At 44.9% G+C, this 27,374-nt stretch overlaps 2 protein-coding genes and 1 long non-coding RNA gene across 5 annotated transcripts in view; 1 reads left to right on the top strand and 2 right to left on the bottom strand.

Moving 5' to 3' along the window:
- Positions 1-27,374, top strand: part of LOC125945518 (uncharacterized) — a 166,816-nt gene that overhangs the window by 49,932 nt on the left and 89,510 nt on the right. The window lies entirely within an intron of this gene.
- LOC125945521 (uncharacterized) overlaps positions 1-27,374 on the bottom strand; it is a 162,047-nt gene that overhangs the window by 93,664 nt on the left and 41,009 nt on the right. The window lies entirely within an intron of this gene.
- Positions 414-8,920, bottom strand: LOC125945524 (uncharacterized). Its single transcript, XR_007466967.1, has 3 exons — positions 8,842-8,920; positions 7,592-7,764; positions 414-548 (listed from the first exon to the last, which is right to left on the bottom strand). It is a non-coding gene; the product is annotated as an uncharacterized LOC125945524 (long non-coding RNA).

Here is a 27,374-nt window from a genome sequence, read left to right as displayed (position 1 = left end):
CTATACTTACCGTCACATGGTAGAAGCGCCTATTCCAATAACGCCCGCCACTTCCAATCGTACGCCTCCAAAGTATCTTTCGGTACGCTAACCAGTGCCTCTTTAAGGCAACAAATGGTTATTGAGCTGCGGCCGGGTGCCTACCAGTAAAATGAGTACAAGCGCGCTCCCGGCCAGGTGCTTTGCCAATAGGAGAGCTCTATAAGCTTGAAGGGACACCCACCTGACGGAAACTTGGCGGCGTGCGACCGGCAGACAAAATCACTGTCCTTTTCATCATGTCGTCATCATCGCTGTTGCTTACATTTGGGCGGGCTGTAATAGCATTCTAGCGATCTTGCAGAAAGTAGGGTGCGTTGGGAGAAGCCAATGGAGTAACTGTTGCAATAGTTTCCGAGTTGGATAAATTTTTGAAGTGCATATATTGTTTTTATTGTTCTGCTTTTGTGGCATTGGTGCTCAACGCCCGCCCACGCAACCTTCACACATTTTTCCTAAATTACGAACGAGACTCCCGAGATGGTTGCTTCTTTTCTTTCTGCTTCTCGCTGCAAAAGAAATACAATTGGTTGTTACGATTCCTCTTGCAAAAAGTCACAGTTTCGAACGAAAGGCGAAGCATCGATTGCGATAGCAAATTAGCGGACATCTATACGAAGTAAGGATAGTAGTTATATTAGACGAATGACTTGTAAACATATACATACTAACTAAATGAACAAGCAAGGTGTCATGCGCGCACAAGCAAACATAAACACATCTCACACGATGACCGCGGGAACGCGCTGTCAAAACGCTGGATTGAGGAAGCGCGGCTGCAGCAGCGAGCGAATTGACCTTCGTGCTGCGCCTAGCACTAAGCCGCGAAAACACAGCGCACGGTGGACTGTGTCCCCGACGCAGACGGATTTCAAGACACAGCGGCCCGGGTGGGCGCGCGCGGCCGCCTGGGCCACCCGGAGTAGAACGCGTCCCCCCCCCCCCCTTCCTCCCTCCCTACCCTCCCACCGGAGCGTTGCGCGCCACATGAGACAGCGCGCTTCCAACCAGCTTTTCTCCCTTGTCGAGATTGAGCCGTGATCGCCGGCTCACCCTCGCACGCTATCACTCGCACATAGAGCATGCGGCATGCAGCGACGCTTTTATCGCCCTTGGACTTCCTACGAAGCCTCACGAGACGGCGACGGCAGAATTGGGCCTGGAGTGTCCATATAATTGCTATCGCAGTAAAACAGGTAAAGTATTTATAGATACTCATCATCATCAGCCTATATTTATGTCCACTGCAGGCCGGGCGAAGGCCTGTCCCTGCGATCTCCAATTACCCCTGTCTTGCGCTAGCTGATTCCAATTTGCGCCTGCATATTTCCTGCAAACAAAGCATATATACTGCGCGAAAAAACATTCATTTTTATAGAGCACTTGTTGCCCAGGCTAAAGAATATGTTCAAGGTTTGCAACAAGCAACATCTGCTCTCAGGCTGCATGGTATATGATTAGATGGGGGTTGAGGCGCAAGATTACCCGAGAAATAAACAAAGACACGAACAAGCGCAGACTCGCATCTATGATAATTTATCAATTTGACGTTACGTTATTCCTTATGTCGTTATGCGCATGTATAGGGTTTGTGTCTAGTGCGGCATCGGAGAATAAATAGTTTGCGAGTGCTTAATTGTACATAAACGCTCTTAGTCCATTTTTGTTTATTTTTATTGCGCCTAGCATTCCTTTCTAATTCTATGCGAAAACCTGTGCGTTAATAAAATTTAATTTATTTCCTGAAGAAGCACACGTGTTATTGGTATACACAAATAACGGTAGTTCAAGGAAGCCTTCTTGTTGACACCATCTTCGATATTCTATAAGGATGCAACCGCTTGAAAATGAATTTACCTTTTTTATTTTTTAACTCCACTTTCTGTTTCCTGTGTTTACTTCGTGTTAAATTTCCCGCTGCATTGACCAGTAAAAATAGATTGTCTATTTACTTTGTGTTCTCCTCCCCCTTGTTCGGACCATATAGTATGTTGACCTTTTATTTACTGTACTATACAACCTTTCTTTCTCCAGCAGAAAATAAACTATCTTTTACTCTGTTTCTACTTTGTCCTTAGCATTAACCGTAGTAAAGTTTTTATTTATTCAGTCTTAACTTGTCTAATGCGCTGATGCTATATTAAAAACTATATGTTTAATATACCGGTTTGTTTTCCTGTAGAAACTGAGTAGTCATTTCCTGCGTTTATGGTTGGTCATTACTGACCAGTATACATTTACTCTTCACTATTTACAGCATTTTGATTTACTGGAGAAATGTACGGTCTGTTACCTCTCTTTTTACGTCGTATTATATTCCGCTGATTTCCTTTTGTATATTTTTTGCCTTACTGGATCAACCAGAAAAATTACCACTCCCTTTTAGTGTTTTTATCGCTCATGCTTTCTCAAACATATTATGAATCACGGAGTTTCACTGAGCTAGAAAAATAGGATGCCTGACAGTTTTCAGTTAGCGCGCCCCTGTAGCATCGTGACAACGCTGTGAACTGACTACAAGACCTTGAAACAATTCTGACGGTTGTGCACGCGCATATTAGTTAAGAACGAACCCTGCCCGCCTTCCGCCCTTGTGTGTGCTAGAAGGTTCCGACACACCAAGCATTCTTGGCTCACCCTTGCGTGCTTTTACTCACACTGCTGCATACCGCGCACCTTAGCAATCTTATTGCACTTGGACTTTATACGAACCCTCACGGCGACGTCGACGCCGGCGGCGGCAAAAATTTGCCAGGAGTGTCCATATATTATTGTAGTAGCAATCATATCACCCCTATGGCTATCAAAGTGATGTCCCTCTACTGATTATTTATCACAGCCCATATGCCGAGAAAGCGATCTCACTGGTTGCCCATGTGACGTCATCGAGCATACAATAAGAATGCCACTGCTGTAATGTTATTTTGATTGTATTTTATATCTAGCATTTTGCTTAGATGTCAAAAAAAGAAAACAAAATGCAATTGGCAGATCTGTAGAATTCTTCAAGGTTATGTATGGCACATTTCCGCCGGAGAGCGTGCCCAGGCTGCTGCAGCTAACTGTATGCCTGCATTTGTGAAGGTTTTTCTAGGAACGGAATGGAATAAAATGTGGGAAGCCTATGTGCAGAACACTTGAAGCTTATGGTTAGAAAAGAATGTCACAAAAGCTTAACAATAGCCGAGCGTCCAGGCTCCCGGTGGATGGCATACGAGACTCTCATAAATGCACTTGTGCTTCAATCCTTTAGAAAAGAATTCAATGCAGCCGTGAGGACTTCTCAAAGAAGATAAAACATTCCGCAGAACTCATCCCTTGGTGATTTTTGACGGTATTGCGTTTAGCATTGAATTATTAAAACGACCCTACGTGTTGTGACAGTTTCTCGTTTTTTGTGGGCGTTCCTGAGCGCTTCGAAAAATCTTTTAGATAGCCCGTATTTAGCATCAGAAGGATGAATAAAGAATTTTCAATGAGGACCTACAATTTTCTGCTGAATATACTTTTTGTTGAAATAAATAATTAATAATAACTAAATATGTATTTGGGCGAAATACCAATAATATTCGGACTTGGTTCAAGCGATGACAAACAACATTACCTTGGCTTTGTCCAGTTAAGTGGCACTCACATATTTTTAAAATTTGGCTAATACAGTATATATATATATATATATATATATATATATATATATATATATATATATATATATATATATATACTGTATTAGCAAGCACACCAAACAGCTGGTTTACTGTAAACATGGAGTGCACACTAAGGATGGTACGAACGTATTCAGCCCTGTAGTGCGTAATTATGCACGAAAAACGACATGCAGGTTGAAATATCCATTTCTTAGAAAGGATGTAGGAATATTAAACAAAGTGTTGGTCAATTTTCCACATGGCCGACATAAGATCGTTGCGAACACGGCGTCTATACAAAGGATGAAAACAGAAAACTAAGAAGCAGTGGCCAATCTTCGACACGGGGGAAACACAAATGTTGGAAACACAGTCTAAACAAAGAGTGAAAACACGGAAGAAACTAGAAAGCACTGACCAATTTTCCACACGAGAGAAATATAGAATTCCCGTAAAGACAACCTTGCTTTGCGACATTTGTAAACCGTAGCCATGTAAATATCTCTGAGCATATCTTTCAGAAACAACTTTGAGAAGTCATGTAGTAACGCGCAAGTACACATATATTCTCACGTATTACATATTTCTTCATATATTTGAAACGTTGTTATATGCCTATTGTTTTTCACTATAATTTTCATTAAATGACCATACCTCCTTCTTTATTGCTTTCCTCCGTATTATTTTCTTTAGACACCTCTTACCTCTAACCCGCTTTCTTATTTCATCGTCACATATGCATGATGCGGGCGCTAAATTTTCTGTGATCAAAATGGCGCCCTGAGGCGCTCCTGGCGCGCCGTGTATGTGGTACTTATATTTATCATTGAATTGAGTTCAACAAACAGACACGACGTAATTTACATTGCAGAAATGTGCCACAACACCAAAGTGCAATGTGACACTCGCAGTGAATTTCGAGGACGAACGCGCTCCGTAACTTCTTTGTTCCTCGTCATCTAGGAGATGTGCTAACTCACTTTATGTAATTAAGCTGTTGCTATGCGACGTGCCTAGTGCGCCATGTATCTCATGTGCTGCCTTGTACAAGTTTATTGATTCTTTTTTCCAGGCAAGTGTTCGAGGTCTAATAGGACCAGGACCGACGTACTTACACAATAGGTCTGTCTACAATGGCGGTGTACCACGTTGATACTGATATTAGCTCACCCGTCTCGAGAATACCTTTTTAGAATGCACATGCTCATTTACAGAAGGCCAAAATATCGTACAAAAGGCACCCAAATTCCTACAGACGAAGAAATTTTTTTAAATCTGGAAGAGCTGAAGCTCGCCTACAGCTTCTCCTTTTCTGTGCTAGTGTTTCTGTCTGTGTACAAATATATTGACATAGCCAATGATGAAAGGTAAGAAGTGTCCATGGCTGAATGATTATAGCATCGAGATTGTTTGCTGTGTTGAGGGTTCTATAGCGACCTTAAGAAATTTGAATTATTTAATTAGTTCTGCTTAATTTTATTTCTAGCAACAACTAGTGACATCTAGTGTACGAAGTTGTTTAGAAAGGCCAGAAACTCACAAATTGCGAAGTGGGGAGAAGAGCCAAAGAAAGCTATCGCTTTTGAAAGTTGCAAACACACAGCCTATACAAAACATGGAAATAGAGTCTACAAGAAGGATGGTACAAATAGTTTATAGAAAGGATGGAAACACAACGGAAACTACAGTACGCAGATCAATTTTAAACATTGAAGAAATACAAAGAAAACACGCCTCCCTGATATAAACACTTTTTAATAGGCGCAGTACCTTTAAATGGCACACATGATTTATTCAAGGAAGGGAAACACGAACTTCCTTCGTTTGAGAACAATATTAAATGGCATGCAATAGGATAATTTTTTTCACATATTGAGAAAGCTCCCTACAAACACCGAAACGGTAAGCACTGTTTCCTGTTCACTGCAGTCTCAGTGCCAAAGTATCCTGAGCCTATATAGAAGTAGTGCCATTGAGCTGACATGTGTTTTGCGTAATGAAACAATACACCATGACATAAAACTTGCTCATACAATGCTGGCCTGTAGGTATTTTGAAAGCACACAAATCTCTTCATTGAACACCAATTGATATCAGAGGAATTCTTTTTTTTATATTTCAAATATTTTCACTAAGTTACCGAAAACTTGGGACAATATATGTGACCAAGATTTAGAACTCTTGGTCAGTATCCGTAAATGGGAATGTTCCACAGTGGCACAGCTGGCATAATGCCATAAATGTATTTTGATATGCGTCGTACTTCTCTATGTATGTACCGGTTATCACCACTCTTCCCTCGATAATCATCATACAACGCCATAGTCCTCGTGACATAGCTGCGTAGATGTCTCACAGCGTCCATACATCTGATTTTGCATTTGCATTTCGGTATAGCTTGAGAGCCGTGCAGTGCATATATAAAAACATTGCTATCCAGCTGCTATCAGGCTGACATCTTTTTTGTGTAATAAAAACAACACATCACGACATGATCTCTTTCGATATAATGTTGGCTTTTAGCTGTTTCTCCAACACACAGACCTCTTCAGTGAATACCGGATGCTATGCAATGGTTTCTCTCTCTCTTTTTTTTTGTGGAAGATTTCACACATTTGGGCTAGGTTATGAAAACCTTGGGTAAATATGTATTTTCACAGTCTTGGTCGAAGTCCATAAAAGGGAATGTGCCGCTGTGACACATTTGGCCTCGACGCTCTAAATGCATTTAGATATGTGTCGTACTTTTCTGTGAAGGCACCTGGTGTCACCATTCATCCCTCGACAAGCATCACGCATTGCCACAGTCCTCGTGACGTCGTTGCGTAGACGTTTCCCATCTTCCATCCACCTGATTTCGTGTTTGCATTTCACCATATCTGGCGGTACAAAAAGAAAATCGCCTTGCTCTAAGCTATATAGCAAAGAACGTAATATTACCTTGGTTCTGTCCAGTTGCGTAGCCCTAGCATATATATATATATATATATATATATATATATATATATATATATTAATTTGGCACAAGTTAGGTGGGACGCTCTGTATATCAAAATTGAGAACAAAGCAGTGACCTCGGCGGTATACAGTATAAATAGTACATGAGATTACGTGCCGCAATTATGAAAATATGAAGCACAAAACTACGATCAAGGCATGGAAAAAACAACTGTTTCTATCTTGGCTGCCCGCGCATGAATCTTCGCACTAGCTGTGGAACCACCATACAGCAGCTTTGTTCATAACAGTTTTTCACTCACCCCCATCCGCTGAATACCACATAAATAAGTTCTTCATATTCTACCGCTCTCACTGGCCACGGTTCGAAAGCCGAGAACATGCTTGCGCCCTATCACGAAGCCTGTCTGCGAATCTGCCACTTCATAAAACAATGATATGAAGTTTTTTGTTGTTTTTGTTTTTCGTGGTACTCGCATTCAGCAACTTCTGCCTAAGCAAAATACTTGAAGACGTCATGAACAGCCATCCTTCTAACCTGATGGACCAACTAATCAGAACCACAACATAAAATTGGTAAACGAGAAAAATTGGACATGAGTTTTCCATGAGTTTGACTCCACCACAAAAAATGACACTTTCTTTAAATTGACCAAGTAAGTGGGTGTAATTATATTCTAATCGGCACATTTTTACTAAAAGCCACGTTCCTATAGTTCTTCCCGCCTTATGATTAGCGTTTAATAATTACATGGTAGCAATCCTACCAACCTATATAGATTTGGCAGACACTGGCACCATTTTATCTATCGCTGTGCAATGCGGGGCAGGAGGGAGGCTGCTGTATCTTTGCAGACATATTTCAACCATGTTATTGAAGTAGCTTGGTCGCATTGAACCACTACTTTCACAATATAAGGAAAAGAAAAGAGAAGAAGCAAGCTTACGCTGGTGTGCACTGTTTCCATGTGCAGACATTGTTGCGTTGCTGATGGCTGGTGGGCTACTTCTTTTCTGCATGGCAGGGTCTTGCCCCGTTGGATGTGTGTGCATTCTATCGTCATGCAATCTATATGCGTGTGCACACGAGGTACCTCCCTTTTCCGTTGTTTTCAAAAGGCTGGTGAAAACAGCAAAAATGATGACGATATTGAAGCATGAGATGTTCATCATACCTAATACGCTCCAGAAAATACCACGGGTTTTCGCTCCTGCTCGTTAGAGCTCGGCTGAAAACATCTGATGGCAGGATTGTAAGAGCAACGTTTTAGGTAATGCATTATTTATTGTAGGGCTTTCGTTCAGAACAAAGGCCGAACACTTATAAACGGTAACAGTGGCGCAGAACCTGAACACATTGTTTCGGAATGACTTATGGTATATTCAAATACCTCCTCTTGCGACACATGTTACTGAATAACCCCACAAAAAAGAGCAGCTGCACGGGAGGTCTGTATTCATTGTTGATGCATGTTCAGTTATGCGTATATTTGTACTCGAAAAAAATGCAAGCGTTAGTTGTATTTTGTGAAATACATATGTCGGGTACAAGACACTTTCCTAGATTCGCGCAAAGTGAATCTACAAAAATTTTGAGGTCTCTGCCTATATTGATTAGCATTCCTGCCTACAATATAGCTAAGTTACAGTTCAATATAATAACTTCGGCTACGTTCGAATTGAAATGAGAGTTTTAGACATAAATCTTTACACATTTTCTGCGGAAAAGCATTTTCGTAGCATGGGTTTCCATACTTTGTTCGAGTCATGCTAGCGTACATTTATGTACGATATCAGAGGGGTGCGACCATTGTTTTAGAAATCGCGTAAAAAATTCTTAATATATTCACAGCCATGCACCACCAATTACCAAATCAAATAATTTACTTTATAATATATTGTATTAGTAACGAGTAGTCAGATATCAATTGTCACTGCAAATTAGATTCTCAAGGTTAATGTGAAATAAAAGCACGACAGTTTCGTAGAACAGGTGTCTAAAATTAAAATGTATTTATAAAGTACAATGATAGGATGAGTTATATAAAGTGCTTTCCCGGTATTTTATAAAATGCTCTCATTCAATGAAGGTTACAGAAGGATATAAATCATGCCAAAGCACCACAAGTACAACTCTACGCTCGTCAATCATAGAGCGACATATGATGCCATATATACGTAAATGGAGCACGCATACCTTTTTTGCGTTGGCTGAGAACTCAAAGTGAATTTCGGTGCCCTGAATTACTGACATTCGGCAGGCACGTTAGCGCACTTGGTGTCCAACCTCTTGCTTCCTTTTCGAATAGACGAAATGGTATTAAGCATTCCGTCCACAAAATTAGCTGAAATGCTACGACACAACAGAATAGGCATTGCACTTTTATTGTAAATATTGGCATCATGGAAGATACGAAAGTGATGAAGAGGCTGTGGAGACACGTTTCTTCGTAACATATCTTCGGAAACACGGCTGAAAGGCATTTCATAATGGTGACGTCTTATATAAGTGGAAAACCCGCAGGGGCGTCTGCGCAAGCAGGCGTTTGGTGGGTTGCGACACCACGGACCCGAGCACACGGGGGTTGGACCCTCCCACGAGTAACCGTGCGTGGCTTAGCCGTGTCTGGGGAAAGGGGGATCCTGGAGGTTGAGCCGATGCCGGGTGTTCGGACCTTTAAGACCCCCCGGCGGAGGCAACACACCTCTTCGGCCTCTGCTTCACATAAACGGCACCTCCAGACTGACTCACCTGGAGGAAATCGGCAGTCGCCTTTTCCTGTCCCCCTCTTCAATCTTTTATCTTTCTCTCTCACTTTTCCATCTTTCCTGTCTTCTAGTCACTTCTTCTCACTTCCGAATTTCTGGGCGGCAAGGGTTAACCTGGTGTAGCTATCCAACCTTGGGTATTTTATATTAGGTTATAGCGGCGATGCATAGCTGGCGTCTACAGGTATTCCAACCTTGTAGCGTCCCCTTGTTGGGCTCGGTGGTGGGTGGCTACCATCGCCGCCGAATTTTCCAGTTTTATATGGCAAACCCTTTTCCCCCGCTGCCTGATCGCTCCCTGAAAAGGGGGCGCACCGACGAAACCTTCAACTTCCGCATGAAACCAATAGAAACATTTCCCAAGTACCATGTGATACATAGCCAAAGTGAAACAAAGACTGTCCGTACGATATCCCCATTTGTGGTCGCAAAATCTCTTACAGAAGCAATTGGCACAGGTTACAAAGTAACTAAGATGGGAAGTGGAGACCTTCTTCTAGAAGTCCGTGACAATCTCCAGTAAAACAAGCTGTCAAAACTCGTGGCGTTTGGGGACATTCCTGTCTCCGTGGGCCCACACCGGTCAATGAACACTGTGCGCGGCATCATCTCTGATGACGACCTGCTTGAACTTAGTGAGAGTGAGTTGTTGGAAGGATGGCAAGAACAAAATGTGGTTAAGGTCCAAAGAATCAAGATAAGGCGCGACAGTAAGGAAATCCCAACCAAACATGTCATCATTACCTTTGGTACAAGCAACCTCCCTGAGACGATTGAAACCGGCTACTGTAAACTGCGTGTACGACCGTACATACCAAATCCGCGCCGATGCTTCAAGTGTCAGCGTTTTGGGCATGGGTCGCAAAGTTGCCGAGGGCGATGTACCTGTGCAAAATGTGCATCTAAAGACCATTCCTCAGAAGTGAGCACTTCCACAAACCACTGTGCCAACTGTGACGGAGACCACCCCGCCTACTCACGAACATGTCCGACATGGAAGAAAGAAAAAGACATAATAGAACTCAAAGTGAAACTAAACATCTCCTTTCCAGAAGCGCGCAAGCGTTTTTCTTCTTTCAATCAGCCTAATCCGTCCTACTCTGATGCGGCGCGCCGAGGGGCTGCACCACATCTTTCGGCGGCCGCCCGAGTCACACGGAGTGTGACAACGGTCACGCCATCAGCCCCCCTGGCAGGAGCAGCAAGCGCTGCTCCGCCCCAACCAAGAAGGGCCAGCAGACTTCCGGGCCTGCAGGTCCCAGGGCCACTGCTCGTGCAGACAGGCCCGAAAAACCCCCCAGTGTGCTCGCCGAGCGGGCGGCATCCAGCGCCTCTGAAGAGGTGATGGAAGCAACCAACACTCCTCCGGTGTCTCAAACGCCGAAGGAACGGCGTAGCTCCACAGAGCCCGCCAGGAAAAAAGAAAAATCACGTATCACGGGGCCTGGAAAGGCCTCGTGAGCCTATTCGGTCTAGCTCTTTACACACAGCAATATACGCCTCCAGTATGGCTACACAACTAATACATTGGAACGTTAGAGGTCTACTCCACAATCTGGACGACATAAAGGAACTCCTACACAAGTTCAATCCACGGGTTCTCTGTGTGCAAGAGACAAACCTCAATTCTACACACACAAACTTTCTGCGGCAATATGCCATTTACTGCAAATACCGAAACGATGCTCTCGCCTCATCTGGCGGTGTCGCCATAATAGTCGATAAGGGTGTACCCTGCCAGCATTTAGAGCTTCAAACGCCTCTTGAGGCAGTTGCAGTCAGAGCAGTGCTTTTTGGTAAGCTGCTGACAATTACTTCTTTATACATTCCGCCAAGCTATCAACTCTCCAGAACAGAATTTGAAAGCTTTATTGCACAACTTCCGGAACCGTACATTGTCGTTGGAGACCTAAAAGCACATAATACGTTGTGGGGCGACTCTCGATGTGATGCCAGAGGGCGCCTGATAGAAAATTTCCTGTTATCTACAGGTGCATGTTTGCTAAATAAGAAACAACCAACCTTCTACAGCGTCGCAAACAAGACATTTTCATGCATAGATTTAAGCATTGCGTCAAGCACAGTCGTGCCCTACTTGGAATGGAAGGTGGTTAACAATCCATACGGGAGTGACCATTTTCCAATTATCTTAAGATTAACAAAACAAGACGAATGCTCACCAAATGTGCCCCAGTGGAAAGTCGACTCCACGGACTGGGAGCGATACCGAGACCTTACACATTTGACCTGGGATAACATTCGCATGCAAAGTATTGACGATGCAGTGGCATATTTAACAGCATTTATTGTGGATGCAGCGTCAATATGTATCCCGCAAACAAATGGATCGCCTTCTAAACGACGTGTTCCCTGGTAGAACGATGAATGTAGGGAAGCGCGAAAGAAACAAAATAAGGCTTGGAATAACCTCCGTGACTCGCCGACTACAGAACACCTTATCATCTTCAAGAAAATAAAGTCGGAAGGTAGAAGAACGTGCCGCCGTGCCAAAAGGGAAAGATGGCAGAAATACATCTGCAGCATTAATTCTTATACAGACGAAAGGAAAGTCTGGAACAGGGTTAAGAAAATAAAAGGCCGCGAAACCCATCCTCTACCTTTAGTAAACACACAAGGAGACACACTTGAGGACCAGGCTGATTGTCTAGGAGCACATTTCGAGCACATTTCCAGTACATCCCATTACACAGATACATTTCTAAGATACCAGCGACAAGCAGAGCGACAACCTCTGGGTCGGAAAGGCACAGCCAATGAAGCATACAATCGTCCATTTAGCATGGCAGAGTTTCAGGCTTCACTCAATTGTTGTAACAAGTCTCTCCGGGAAGTGACAGAATACTTTACGAAATGATAAAACACTTACACCCTGAAACCCACAGAACACTACTGTCACTCTTTAACTCCATGTTATCTGCCGGCTACATTCCGTCCGCCTGGAAAGAAGCAATCGTAATTCCTATTCTCAAAGAAGGCAAGGACCCTTCCTCGGCCAGTAACTATAGGCCAATAGCTCTGACAAGTTGTATATGCAAAATCTTTGAAGAAATGATTAACCGGCACCTCGTCCATTTTCTTGAAAGCAACAAAATACTCGATCCCTTACAATGCGGTTTTAGGGAAGGTAGATCCACAATAGATCACCTCGTCCGCATCGAGACCAATATCCGTGATGCCTTTGTACACAAACAGTTTTTCCTATCAGTATTTTTAGACATGGAGAAGGCATACGACACAACTTGGCGTTTTGGAATTCTCCGTGACCTGGCTGGAATGGGAGTCCGAGGCAATTTGTTAAATGTGATTCAGAGCTACCTCTCTGATCGCACGTTCCGTGTTAGAGTTGGTAACGTTCTGTCTCGACAATTCACGCAGGAGGCTGGTGTACCACAAGGTGGTGTGCTGAGCTGTACTTTATTTATTGTCAAAATGAACTCGCTCCAAACTGTCATACCACGTACAATGTTTTATTCTGTATATGTGGATGACATCCAAATGGGTTTCAAATCATGTAATCTTAGTACCTGCGAGCGACAAGTACAGCTTGCCTTAAATAAATTGTCTAAATGGGCGGATGAGAATGGTTTCAAGCTAAACCCGCAAAAAAGTACATGCGTATACTCTTCTCCAATAAGAGAGGTGTACTACCAGATCCCGCTATAGACCTTCATGGGGAACGTCTATCTGTAAGCTCCGAGCATAAATTCTTAGGCATCATCTTAGACAATAAACTAACCTTTATTTCCCATCTGAAGTACCTTAAAGCGAAGTGCCTTAAGACTATGAACCTGTTGAAGCTGTTGTCACGGACATCCTGGGGAGCCGACAGGAGATGCTTCCTAAGCTTGTATAAAAGTCTAATACGATCACGCCTTGACTACGGAGCCACAGTCTACAATTCTGCTACACCTAGTGCTTTGAAAATGTTAGATACTATCCACCACTTGGGTATCCGCCTTGCTACAGGTTCCTTCAGGACAAGTCCTGTACAGAGCCTGTACGTTGAATGTAATGAATGGTCTCTACACTTCCAAAGGACATATTTAAGCTTCTCCTATGCCTTGAAGGTGAAATCAGATGTAGATCATCCGTGCCATTCAATTGCTCGTGATTTGTCCACGACCAGGCTGTTCCATAACCGCCCAGCCACTAGGCCTCCTCTGTCCCTCCGGTTGAAAGCACTGTCCGAAGAAACAGACGTCCGTCTTCTAGAGAATGTCCTAATGGCTCCTACTCGGCTTCGACCGCCTTGGGAGTGGCAGACTATCGAATGTGACATCTCTTTCGTAGAAATTTCAAAACAAGCACCTGAGGCACATATACATTCACATTTCCTTGAGCTTCAGGAGAAATATTCCTGTGCTGAGTTTTATACAGACGCTTCAAAGTCTCCTGCCGGTGTTGCTTACGCAGCTGTAGGACCATCGCTTTTACTATCCGGTACACTTAACCCACATACCAGTATTTTTACGGCTAAAGCATACGCGATCCTTACTGCAGTAAAACACATAACTGAAACGACTCTCACTAGGGCTGTAGTGTTCACGGACTCTCTGAGTGTAGTTTACGAAAACATAAAAACACTGTCTTTAACGAACTCTATGCATTGCTATGCTCAGCTTATATGGGCAAACAAGTAATCATCCTATGCTGGGTACCTGGACACAGTGGTATAAAAGGCAACGAAGATGCTGACGAGAACGCCACTTCGGTAGCTTTTAGCGACACTGACATAAACATACCCATTCCGGCCACAGACATTAAACCATACGTACGGCATAAGCTGAAGAAGCACTGGCAGAAAGAGTGGGATACCCAGGTAGCCAATAAACTGCACTTGATCAAACCTAAATTAGGGCACTGGATATCCGAAAAAACAGCACGATACAAAGAAGTGCTCCTTTGTCGATTAAGAATAGGTCACACCTTCGGCACCCACTCTTACCTATTGACTGGAAGTGATCCTCCATCATGTCGAAGGTGTGGCGACACCCTTACAGTGCTCCATGTCCTAGTCCAGTGTAGAGAATTAGAAGCTGAGCGTAAAAATTACTTCCGTTCTGCGGATCGCCAGCAAATTCCACTTCACCCAGCATTTTTTCTTAGTAACGAACCGCTTTTTAACCTGGAAACAGTTTTTAGCTTTTTAGATGAAGTGAACGTCTTAGAAATAATTTGGCCGGGTCATATGTAGCAAAGCCTCGCCTTCGAGGCTGTAGCTGCAGTGACATTACTCTTTATAGAACATACCTCTGAGCTCTCTACTTCAAGAGCCCTGTGGAGACAGTAGTTATTGTATGTCTTTATTACATCAGTTTATCGTAGTGAAACTTTTATGCACTTTTTATTTTATAAATCATTGTCATTATATTTTACGCAGTTTACAGCGACCCGTTCTTAGGCCTCTTTACAGCCAAACTAAATTTACACATGTAACTCAATTCAATCACTTCATTTATAATACATGAACAATTCATTACCATTTGTCATTGCGCTCTTTGGCCATACTTGGCCCTTGCGCCATTAAGCACCACACATCAATCAATCTTCCTTCTTAAGGCCTTTACATGGGCGGTGGTAAAGACGATGACTGTCTTGATAGGATGTTGTAATATCTTTAAAGGTATAGGCAGGATTAAAATCGTGTTCCTGATCGGGTGCGGAAGAGAAAACAGCCCGGTGAGAGAGAGCGTGGGCGGCTGCCTCGTTTCCGGCTAACCTCTGATGAGCAGGGGCCCATATCAGTTAACGGTGTACGGGGTCCGTATCCCGTATGCAATCTCTGTAGATTTACGCTAGAAAGGGGGTCCAGCCTTGTTCGAAGTTCGGACAGGCTCTCACTAGTCGGTGATTATGTATTTCAAATCGGGTTGTGAGGCCGCGAGAGCGATGGCGACTTCTTCCGCGTGTGTTGCATTGCGGGCTCTAAAAGCTAGGCCGGTATCTGTGTTGCTGTAGTGAACTACTGCTGGTCGTGCACTATCTCCCGTGGTGAGGGCCGGAGGCGTCCACGCAGTATACACCTATTTAGTTGCCATAATGTGGTGCTAGGACTTCTGCGCACGCCGGGCGCCGGCAATTATGATCTTCGTGTGACATTTTGGTTAGAAGAGGTCACACGTGGAAGGCGAGTATCCACCGTTCTGGGATGCGAAACCAATCCTCCATGGGAATGGTTTGTTAGATTTGGAGTCCAGCAAGAAGGCGGTGACCTGACTCTGCTTGCGACAGGCATGTGTACTGGTTTGTAAGGTGCGCTTCCCGGAGCTCCCAGAAAGTGTTCACTACACCAAAGGCCATAAGATGGCTGTTGGGAGTGGCGACGGGGAGGTCCAGGGCACGCTTAACAATTTTGCGGAGGATGACCTCAAGGGCCTTCTCCTCTTGTTTCCGTAAGTGAAGGTAAGGAGTCGAATAAAGAATTCTACTTGTCACGAAGGCGTTTGCCAGCCGCATGGCATCCTTACTTCGCAAACGCCGGCGTTTGTTGGAAACCCGGCGCGGACCATACTGCCCACCTGGTCCCCCACCTTACGGAGTTTGGCCAATGTAGTATCTGGCCATCTGTGTTTGTAGATGTAGAGTCTGAGTACCCAGATCTCGTCAGCTTCGTGTATGGGACCACTGTCAAGAGACAGAGAGATTTTAGTTGTGCCCTTTGTCGAGGGGCGGAGGTGCACAAATTCCAATTTTTTTTGAAACATTGAAGACCACAGCTGCGGGCGTAGCGGTCTAGTATCATCGCCGCTGTTTGCAGACTGGTTTCAATGTGCCCTATGCAGCTCTGCATGGCCCATGGTTGATGTTATCGGCGTAGAGGGCGTGCTGCATGCCGGCGACACCACCCTGCTGGACCGGCAGGTGCATGCATGATCAGATTGAAGAGTAGTGGGGAAAGTGCCGCGCCTTGGGGGGTTACCCCGCGTGCCGAGTAGGTAAGGACCGTGCTCTCTGTATTGGATGCAGCTGTAGGAATGTCGATCCGTGAGAATTTGGCGTATGTATCGGAATGTCTTGAGTGAGTGAGTATGATCTCGTGTGTTACGTTGTCAAATTCCCCCTTAAGATCCAAGGCGAGTACTACTCGGTCATTAGGGGGCATTCGAGGGGGTCAAGGACTTCCCGATTAAGTTGGGCTGTGTGATGTAGAAATAAAATATAAATAAATAAAAAAGAATGCAATGTACAAGGACCGGATCAGAGTTCTTCAAAAATTTGTACCACCCTTACATTCTAATAAATAATAATCACATCATCGACATTCATTTGTGAGAGGATATCTTCTAGTGGGTTAAATAGAATGACGACCATACCCATGGTTATTTATTTATTTATTAATTTATTAATGGGAAATAAAATAAAAGCATGCGTCTATCATGTACAATCAACATTTTATTTACTGTCTTCTTAGGTAATAGTATGATTGTTTATAGCAGACTAAAGTTATTTCTGAGTATGAAACCTACTCCGGATTATCTTGCTCGCTCTCTAGTACAATGTTCACATGACCGTAACTGTTGTTCGTTGTGCCATGCTATAAGGAAGATCAAGAAGCTGTTACGAATGTAAATAAAAAACCATACAACCCGAAGACGTATTACACCGTCCATTATATGACGCAGCATTGCCTAGAGACAAAAGTCTATATAAGCATAGCAACGACAGTTTTGATCGGTGCGACACACATAAGCCTAATTTAGAAACTATTGACAAAGGATTGTCAATAATAGGAAAATTGCAAGGCTATTAAGCAAATCCTTTATTTTGACAATATTTGACGCCGCACCGCCTTATACGGTCAACGACTAATGTTAAATCTTTGGTCTCTTCGGTGGGCCATTGCCCGAGGCACCCCCTGGACGCTTGCTTCCGCCACCTCCGCTTGGTCCTGTGAAAGAGAAGTGCTTTCTTTGGAAGTGGTGTGCGTTTGAAGAAAATGAGAAAACACAAGCATAGTTTAAACGATACGTGCTTAAAACTTAAGAAAGAAATAATGAATAAACGCTACGGAATGTTTTTACAAAGTGTTGTCAGCTGTTAATGTCACAGGATAATTTCAAGCATAATTTCAAGCATAATTTTTTAACACGAAAGTGTTTTATGCCGGGGTCCACCAAGACTTCACTGACGTATTTCCGTCACGGAAATACGTCAGTGAATACGTCAATGACGTATTTCCGTCACGGAAATACGTCATAGAACATAATACAAAGAAAGAAACCAGAAGAAAAAGTTCCACAAACATGCAAAATTTGCAAATCGAACCCACGACCTCTCGGTCCGCGACGATAGATCGCCGAGCGTTTAACCCATTTCGCCACAAACGCATTTGCACAGAGCTGCACAGACGCGCCTTATATATCTAACACTCCTCCGTGTACCCGCGCTCTTGCTCGGGGCGGTGCCGCCGCCTACGAGCAGAAAAGAGAAGTACTGCATTATGACACTAACGCGCACCGACAGTGAACGCTTCGGTGGTCTCAGCACTACGACGCCTCGATGCCAGCATTCGAAGGGACGCTGGCATCAAGAAGCACTACCAACGCCACCTAGGTGGCGTTCACCGTACTCAGCACAGCGGAGCGTGGCCTCCGCAATTAGCTCTGAAAATGTTTCTGAAGTTGATCGCGGAGGCTGCAATTACGACGCGCTGTACGCGCTGATTTGACTCGGTGACGATTCAGTTACGTGCTTTGTCTTGCGCGTTGTATTAGTGTGTCAGTTACGTGCTTCGTCTTTCGCGTTGTGCTAGCGTGTGCAGCGTAGTGCAGCTTCCATATGCACGACGGTTGCTCATGGTCATCGACGTTGGTAGTCGTGATGGAGGAGACGTGCCACCAGACGTCAGCGTGGGTGCATCAACGCCTAAGGGCGCTTTAGCCACAAAACACCAATAGACATTATATATCAATGTGCAATAAACATTACACTACTTCTGTGAAGACACGTTTCACTTTCGTGTTCTATACCGATTCCTATATAAGAGGGATCAACCACATTTTCCTGCTTTGTCCCTATTTCTTGCGCAGTTAAAATATTTCCATTCTCTAACAAAAAGAAACGCGGTTATTAGGATTAGGAAATATAACCAAGATTACGTTGTAGAAAGTCGAACTAACAAGTAGTTGCAGAATTGCCTCTGTTACCGAGAAGTCCTGTGAGAAATTACGAGTGGACGCGTGCTACCTGTTTCTTCTAATACAAAACTAGAAATACAAAAGCGGCGTGTTTATGTTCTTGCATCCCCCTTAACACTCACTCCTGCCTCCCCCTTATTCCATTTATTATGCTGTTGGTGTTTCGCAAATCTTTGCTGTTTGACCATTTGGGCTGCCTCGCCAATCATTCGCGCAGCTGTTTAACCAAACCGCAACTGCAACCACTCGTTGAGCTGACAAAATACACAGATCATAACGTCCGGCATCAGTGGACGACTTCCTCAAAAAGCTCAATCTACGCGCCAGAGCCACTGTTGCCTCGGAAGCGTTTGTCTTGGCTCAAGTCTTGGCAGTAGTTTTGCGGGAAGGCGGAGCGCCTTGAGGAGACTCCAGTCTTCTTTTCCAACGGGGAAAGAATTCGAGGCGCGCTTCAGATAATAGTTTCTACCACATGTATAGGAGCTACAAGTCAAGTGTAAGCTTGATTTTTGAACGCAACACCAGGACCATGGCTTGCTCGAGTACGTTCGAACAATGCAGAGGCTTTATCGCAGAGTGGACACAAGTTGGCCTGAGGCTGAGAGCCACGCGGGTCGTTCGACAGTGTCAACCTAGGATCAAGCCATTTTTGTATGGCCGCATATTAGAGGCCCCTGAGCAGATCGTAGGGGTAACCCGCCGGATTCAAGATGCTTTTGCTTGCCGAAAACATCTATGTGCCCCCGCCAAATTGTGCCCTAGAACCGTCATTCGCTTGACGAACTTCCGTTTCCTGTCCCTCATCACGCGATGACCCCGCAGGGGCGCCTGCGTCAGCAGGCGTTTGGTGTGTTGCGACACCACGGACCCGAGCACATGAGGGTTGGACCCTCCCGCGTCTAACCGTGCGCGGCTTAGCCGTGTCCGGGGAAAGGGGGATCCTGGGGGTTGAGCCGATGCCGGGTGTTTGGACCTTTATGGCCCCTCGGCGGAGGCAACACACCTCTTTGGCCTCTGCTTCACGTAGACGGCACCCCCGGACTGACCCAACCGGGGGAAATCGGTAGTCGCCTTTTCCTGTCCCCCTCTCCAATCTTCGTCTTTCTCTCTCGCTTTAAATCTTTCCTGTCTTCTTTTCGCTTCTTCTTACTTCCGTATTTCTGGGCGGCAAGGGTTAACCGTGTGTAATGTATCCAGTCTTGGGTATGTACATTAGGTTATAGTGGCGGTGCATAGCTGGCGTCTGCAGGTTTCTCTTAACCTGTAGCGTCCCCTTGTTGGGCTCGGTGGTGGGTGGCTACCACCGCCGCCGAATTTTGAAACCATATTATGGCAGAACCGTTCCCACGACTTTCAGATCGGCCTCTGAAAAGAGGTCGCACCGATGCAATCTTCCAATTTACCCTCCGAACCGACCTAGACACCTTCCCAAAGTACCATGTCCTTCATAGTGAAGGCAACACAAGCGTAAGAAAACTCTCACCCTTCCTTGTATCGAAATGCCTCGTAAACACGATTGGACCTGACTACAAAGCCACAAAGATGGCTAGCGGAGACCTCCTCCTCGAACTGAAAAAGAAAGTCCAAGTTGAAAAGCTCGCCCAACTCACCAGTATCGGTGACATTAATGTAACAATCTCCCCACATCGCTCCCTAAATACAAGCAGAGGAGTAATATCAGAAGAAGATTTCCTGAATCTCAGTGATGAAGAGCTGCTTGAAGGTTTCCAAGAGCAAAATGTTATTAAAGTACAGCGAATTACACTTCGGCGAAACGACCAACAGATCCCCACGAAACACGTAATACTAACATTTGGAACCAGTACTGTGCCCACTTCACTCGACGCAGGATACTTGAAAATCAAAGTCCGACCATACATACCGAACCCGAGGCGGTGCTTCAAGTGCCAGAGGTTCGGTCATGCATCACAATCATGCAGAGGTAAAGAAACATGCGCGAAGTGTAGTGCCAACGACCATCCTTCAGACAATTGCAATGCTCCAGCACTTTGTGTCAATTGCAAGGGAGACCATCCAGCTTACTCACGGAGCTGCCCTTGCTGGAAAAAAGAAAAAGAGATCATCGCAATCACAGTAAAAGAAAAAATCTCATTTTACGAAGCGAGGAAAAGGCTAGGGCACTTACCTCAAGTTAGCTATGCCAGTGCGGCGCGGCAGGGGGCAGCGCCACACCGGTTTCAGGAGTCTACAGGGTCCACGCACAGTGTGCCCGTAGAAACTCCATCCGCCCCCTTGATGGCTGCAGCCAGTGCTGCGCCATCATCATCGAAGACGGGCCTGCAGACCACAGTGTCGCAAGGCCCAAAGCTGAACCGAATTTCACGGCCCGAGACGTGCGTTTCGGCGCCTGGCTCCCGATCATCCAGCGCCTCGGAGAAGGCGATGGAGGTCGACGCGAAAACCCCGGCACCATTGACGCCAAAAGATCCGCGCTCTCTGGAGCGCACCAAGAAGGAAAAACTTCTTGTAACTGCGCCGAGAAAGGGACCGGTAACCTGAGTGGTTACCGCTCTCGCAAATAGCACATCCCTTTTAACACATGTCACCTACAACTTTTGAATCCATATACATGAGTTAATATTTTCAATACCATCAGTATGGCTTTTATCATACATTGAAATTGTAGAGGCCTGATCAACAATTTAGGTGACATTAAAGACTTAATAAACAACCTCTCACCTGTAGCATTCTGCTTACAGGAAACAAATCTAGGCCCTAAATATACACATTTCCTTAAAGGTTTTACTGTCATACGAAAGGACCGCGAACACTCCAGCCGTCTATCTGGGGGAGTCGCTATTGTTGTGCAAAGCGGCATCCCTACACGAAACGTTTTATTAAATACCCCGTACGAGGCTGTAGCCGTCACCGTTTTATCCTATAAAACTGTCACCATTTGTTCACTGTACATTCCACCACATACACATTTCACAACTCGAGACCTGGAAAATCTAACAGACCAGTTGCCGGAGCCTTTTGTTTTAGTAGGTGATTTTAATGCGCACTGTACCCTTTGGGGCAGCGATAAAAATGATCAAAGAGGGCAACTTATCGAAGATTTCGTTTTAACTAATAACATTTGTCTTTTGAACACAGGTGCGCCAACGTATTTTTCACCAAGCTCCCGCAATTTTAGCTGCCTCGATTTAGCCTTTTGCTCACCGTCTGTTTTTACCGATTTTAAATGGAAAAGTACTGAATACCTCGTATGGCAGTGACCATTTCCCTGCTATCATCAAACTCGCATCATCACCACCCATTATAAATTGTAAACCGCGTCGCTGGAAGGTACACCTTGCTTACTGGACACTCTTTACAGAAAATGCAAAGCTCCAACAAGTGTTTTCAGCTAAGCGTTAACGAAATCAATGAAAGGTTCACTGCGGTTTTAATTTCAGCGGCAGAAAAGGCCATTCCCCAAACATCCAGCCTTGTACGCAAAAAACTTAACCCCTGGTGGACACCAGAGTGCACAGAAGCAAAAAAACAACAAAATCGGGCCTGGGGAATCTTGCGAAGATACCCGACCTATACAAACCTCCTACATTTCAAACAGGCCAAATCCAAAGCACGATTTATACGAAGGCAGGCGGAAAAATCATCATGGAGGAAATACATATCTTCGATAAACAGCTCTGTCACCTCTAAACAAATGTGGGAAAAGGTGAGGAAGTTTAAGGGAGATTACTCGTCGTATACAATACCGCTCCTTACAAGTCCAGGTACACAAACAACACTACAAGAACAGGCTGATATACTTGGTGAACACTTCCACAATGTTTCCAGCTCGGATAATTATTCAAAAGAATTTTAAAGTACAAACAGTCTGCTGAAAAACAGAAGCTGCCCACTACTGGCGCGACAAATGAATTGTACAATGCCCCCCTTACACAGCAGGAATTAAACATAGTCCTTTCAGCTGGCAAAAGAACAGCGGTAGGTCACGACCGTATTCACTACTCCATGCTGGCACATCTATCCCAAGCATCTGTAGAGGCTCTCCTTGAATTTTTCAATTTGATCTGGGAATCTGGGAGAATGCCAGAAGAGTGGAAAAAAGCAATAGTAGTCCCATTTCTCAAAGCTGGTAAATCCCCAACATCCGCAAGTAGCTACAGACCCATTGCCCTGACCAGCTGTCTGGCAAAATCATATGAAAGCATTATTAATATAAGGACTCTCGTTCATTTTAGAGTCAAGAAACTTAATAGACCCTCACCAATGCGGTTATAAAAAGGGTTGTTCAACCACTGACCATCTTGTCCGACTGGAGCATGAAATTCGATATGCATTTTTACACAAGCAACATTGTCTGGCAGTTTTCTTTGATTTAGAAAAAGCCTATGATACCACGTGGAGATATGGAATTTTAAGAGACCTAGCTGACCTCGGCATCCGTGGTAAAATGCTTAACTGCGTAGCTGATTTCATGTCTAATAGAACATTTCAGGTTCGTCTCGGCACAGTACTTTCTCGTACATTTGCACAGGAAAATGGTGTTCCACAAGGCTGTGTTCTCAGCACAACACTTTTCATTGTAAAAATGAACTCGGTTAATAAGGTTATACCGTCGTCTGTTATGCACTCTATATACGTCGACGACCTGCAAGTGGCTTGCCGTGCCTCAAATTTATCAACTTGTGAGAGGCAGCTTCAGATCACAATAAATAAACTTGCAAAATGGGCTAACAAGAATGGCTTCTGCTTCTCCACCCAGAAAACAGTTACTGTTTTATTTTCTCAGAAACGTGGGCTATACTGCGACCCAGTCCTGAAAATAAATGACGCCACACTACCGGTCAAACAACATTACAAATTTTTAGGAGTAACCTTTGACACCAAACTGAATTTCCTGACCCACATAAACACACTAAAGATTAAGACAAATAAAGCGCTGAATATCCTTAAAGTGTTGTCCCATAAGCACTGGGGTTCTGACCGAACATGTCTTTTACGTATTTACCGGTCTGTTGTGCGTAGCCTTCTAGACTACGGCTGCGTAGTTTATGGCTCAGCCAGACATTCTTACATTCGACGACTTGATCCAGTACATAACCTTGGACTACGCCTAGCAAGTGGTGCTTACAGGACATCACCTGTCCCAAGTTTATACGTTGACTGTAATGAGCCTTCCTTACAGCAGCGCAGAGCGTTACTTACTTTTTCTTATGTACTCAAAATTCAGTCATCACCGCAGCACTTATGTTACAATATCGTCACACAATGCAACTCACGCTTACATTACACTAATAAGCCGAACATGATTCGGCCACTTCTTTTACGGCACGAGGAATACTGCAAGACTTATGATATTCCTCAAGAGGTACTGCAAGCTGCTGAAAGACCACAAAGATTGCCCCCGTGGTGCGATTTCACACAGTTATGTGATTGGACACTAACACATCTAAAGAAAAAGGACACCCCACAAGAACACATAATACAAGAGTTCCGAGCTATCCAAGAAAAATACAAAAATTACACAGAATTTTACACTGATGGCTCTAAAACACAAAAACATGTGGGCGTGGGAATCGCAACGAAAAATTGGGAAACTAGTATTCGAATGCACCATTCTGCTTCAATCTTTACCGCCGAAGTTTATGCAATATAGATAGCAGTAAAAAAAAATTATCACCGAGAAGCTGAAAAATGCTATAATTTATACTGATTCGTTAAGTGCACTGAGAGCTTTAAATTTAAATTCCGCCTGCGAACCCCTACTTGGTGATATCTTAAACATGGTCTTTTGTAACAAATACGGAAGAACCATACGATTCTGCTGGGTCCCAAGCCATGTTGGGATACCAGGGAATGAAGCAGCAGACAGATGTGCGTCCATGGCAGCTCTCAAAAACATAACTCGCACAACACTTCCATACAAAGACAGTATCCAAGCGATTCGTAAGGCCCTTGCGTCAAGATGGCAACAGGAATGGAACTCGTGCATAAACAACAAGTTACATGTGACTAAACCCCTGCTTGGCGAGTGGAAATCATGCAGTCACCAAGAGCGGTTCTATGAGGTAATCTTATGTCGACTTCGAATTGGGCACACACATCTAACACACAATTTTCTACTTCGAAAAGAAAACCCACCAACTTGCAAGAAGTGCCATGAACCACTTACTGTAATGCACATTATTATGACATGTCCACATACCGAAACACAGAGACGGAAACTTTTACAAAATCTAGATACCTTGCATATACCTCTACACCCCTCCTTACTACTAGGAGACGACCCGCTAGTGCCATTCACGGAGTTGTTCAACTTTTTAGACGAAACTGGTTATTTACATCAACTATAAAGTAACACAGCTTTGACTGCCCTAACATTGTTTTTGTATTGTCTTGTGACTGGCGCAGCATGGCCTTAGTCGCTTTTGCGCCATTAAACCAGGATTAACTAACTAACTCATCACGCGATGAGGCTAGCCACGTCATGGTGACGGCTTCTCCCTGAAATGCACTGGGACGTACCCTATGCCTACAGGCAAGGGTTGCGCATTGCGCCTGATGAACCAGCACCAGGCGATTACTAATACTGGGAATGGTTCGAGCACCGGGTGGGTGAATACCCTTCACTCCGCACTCAAGCCAGTCGGCAGAACCCCTAGTCTGTTTCAGTTCAGCAAAGCCTTTCCAATTGCGAAAAAGGATGGTATTCCTGTATTGGGTTGGACTGCGGGATGCTTGCGGCGTTTAGACACCGAGGTACTAATTTGTATCAGTCATTATGTACAGAGAAACTGCTGTTGGATGACGACAACGCTACAGAGAAAGATGCGTGCCTGATAAAAGAAGCAGCTAAGACGGTGGCGGTCTTTATTTTTATCGTATGTCGCATTAAACCTGCTCCCATGGCAGAACAGCGAAGGAGTGCAAAGGCAATTGGAATGATTGATCCTGCCCTTATTGACACTGGTTCCGGTGTATCGTTCATCAGAGACTCGCTTATCATTCAATGGAAGCGGAAAGAGTTCTAACTGCGGAGATCGAAATTCCACTTGCTGCTGACTTCTAGCCATGTAATTGAAGCTGATGACTGTGTTCGCTTGAGCATCAGCTTTAACGGCAGAAAGATAAATAGCGTTAAGCTTGCTTCCCTGGCATGTCTGCTCCGATGTTGTTTAGCCGGAATTATTTTGAGGATGCAGCTGTCACGATACATTTCCCTGCAAGAGGATCCCTCCTTCATTAGGAGTAACAACCCGTTTCGCGATGCACACGGTATCTGCAGCCAGAACACCCCGCGGCATTGGATTAAACAGGAACTTCTTGCAGCACCGCAGGGCGATGGTTTTTGCCGCAGGGTGTAGGCCAAACTGGCAAAACGTGGGCCAGCAGAGACAGCAGGCAGAGCTCAGACCGACTGCTATACACTCGGAGAGCAAGGCCTGCTGCTGCGCGATATCGCTCACGTGGACGATAAAACAGATGACTCTCCATTTCACGCCATGGAACCATGGAAGCTGCGTAAGTCCTTCATCAATTACTACTACGACAGTGCAATAGCTGGCCACTCCTCGGGGTCTTGTGGCACGCACCTGATATGTGTCTAAAAAGTGTGTTGTTCTTCAGGTGTCTGATCTCCCCTGCTTCACGCTACGAACGGGAAATAGAAAGCTGTTCCCCATAGCACTAAGTGGGATAAATAAATACAGCTCCAGTGTTTAAGGAAAAGCTCTGATTATAGAGAACAAAAGAAAAACTGAAGTAGGGCTATTAGGAATACCTTTAAAGCCACCCGCAGTGCTACACAACAAACCGAATCGTAAGATGTAGCGCGCACGTCAAAATGTGTAATTTTCATTATCTCGATTCATCATGCAACAGAGGCCAGGCGGCTATGTCTACTACTGACCATGAATTTTACACATTTTTACAGCGTAAGCTGTTATGGGCTCCTTCCAATAGCCGTTTCGGTTCGCGATGGTGTCCGCCACCGCCGCCGTCAGCCAGTGTCCGTAACCGATATCACTGGAAATGCGACCGAAAGTACCCGGTTCCCGCCGGGGTCGAACCCGCGCCCGCTGCATGGGAGTCAGACGCTACCACTGAGCGACGCAAGCGCTAGGTGCCGGGCAGTGGAAAAATGCCCTATAAACGCGTCCTAGGCAGGCGCGCTGGCGCAGATGACGAAATGCGATTCAGACGAGGTGCGCAATCAACGCGATCCCGAGCCTCCACCATTATGGTGCCACCATATAGTTAAGGTGCCTGCAAACGCAGTGTGCCCGACATTTAAGTTGCATTTAGCAGTTGCATGCTGTATGTAACTGGACCAGGTTAACTCAAGCTGGCTTGGTGACTATTTGTCACCAGTCCGTTTTGAAGATTCTAATAAATCATCATGATCATCATCATCAACAACAACAACGTACGTGATGTGAGATGTGCGCCACGTATCCTGCATACCTCTTCGGTACACATTATGGCGTCTCTTCGCAAGGTACGAACCACTGTTAAAGAAGCGAATCGTAGAGCTACGTGCGCGGCTACAACCAGGCATCATCGGGCGCAGCAGACTGCTGTGCAGAGAGCAGTACAAGCCGCAGCTCGCCGTCGACGCCGGGCGGACAGTTCAGATCGTTCTCGTCCAAACGAGGCGAAGAGACTGCCGCGAAGAACCTGTCGTGCGTGGTGGCGAAATTGGAGCTACTCTTGAACCGCTCCACCAGCTTATGCTGTGACTGTGCTGCGTGTGCCGCACAGGCCAGTGACATTTAACAGCGAAGCTGTTTAGCCCAGCCATAAATTGTGGTGCGTAGTGGTGGCCATG

Source organism: Dermacentor silvarum, chromosome 5 (assembly GCF_013339745.2).
Source record: "Dermacentor silvarum isolate Dsil-2018 chromosome 5, BIME_Dsil_1.4, whole genome shotgun sequence".
NCBI classification, from domain to species: Eukaryota; Metazoa; Arthropoda; class Arachnida; order Ixodida; family Ixodidae; genus Dermacentor; species Dermacentor silvarum.
Note: the sequence above shows the minus strand (reverse complement) of the source record. Positions and strands in the feature narration are given on the sequence as shown.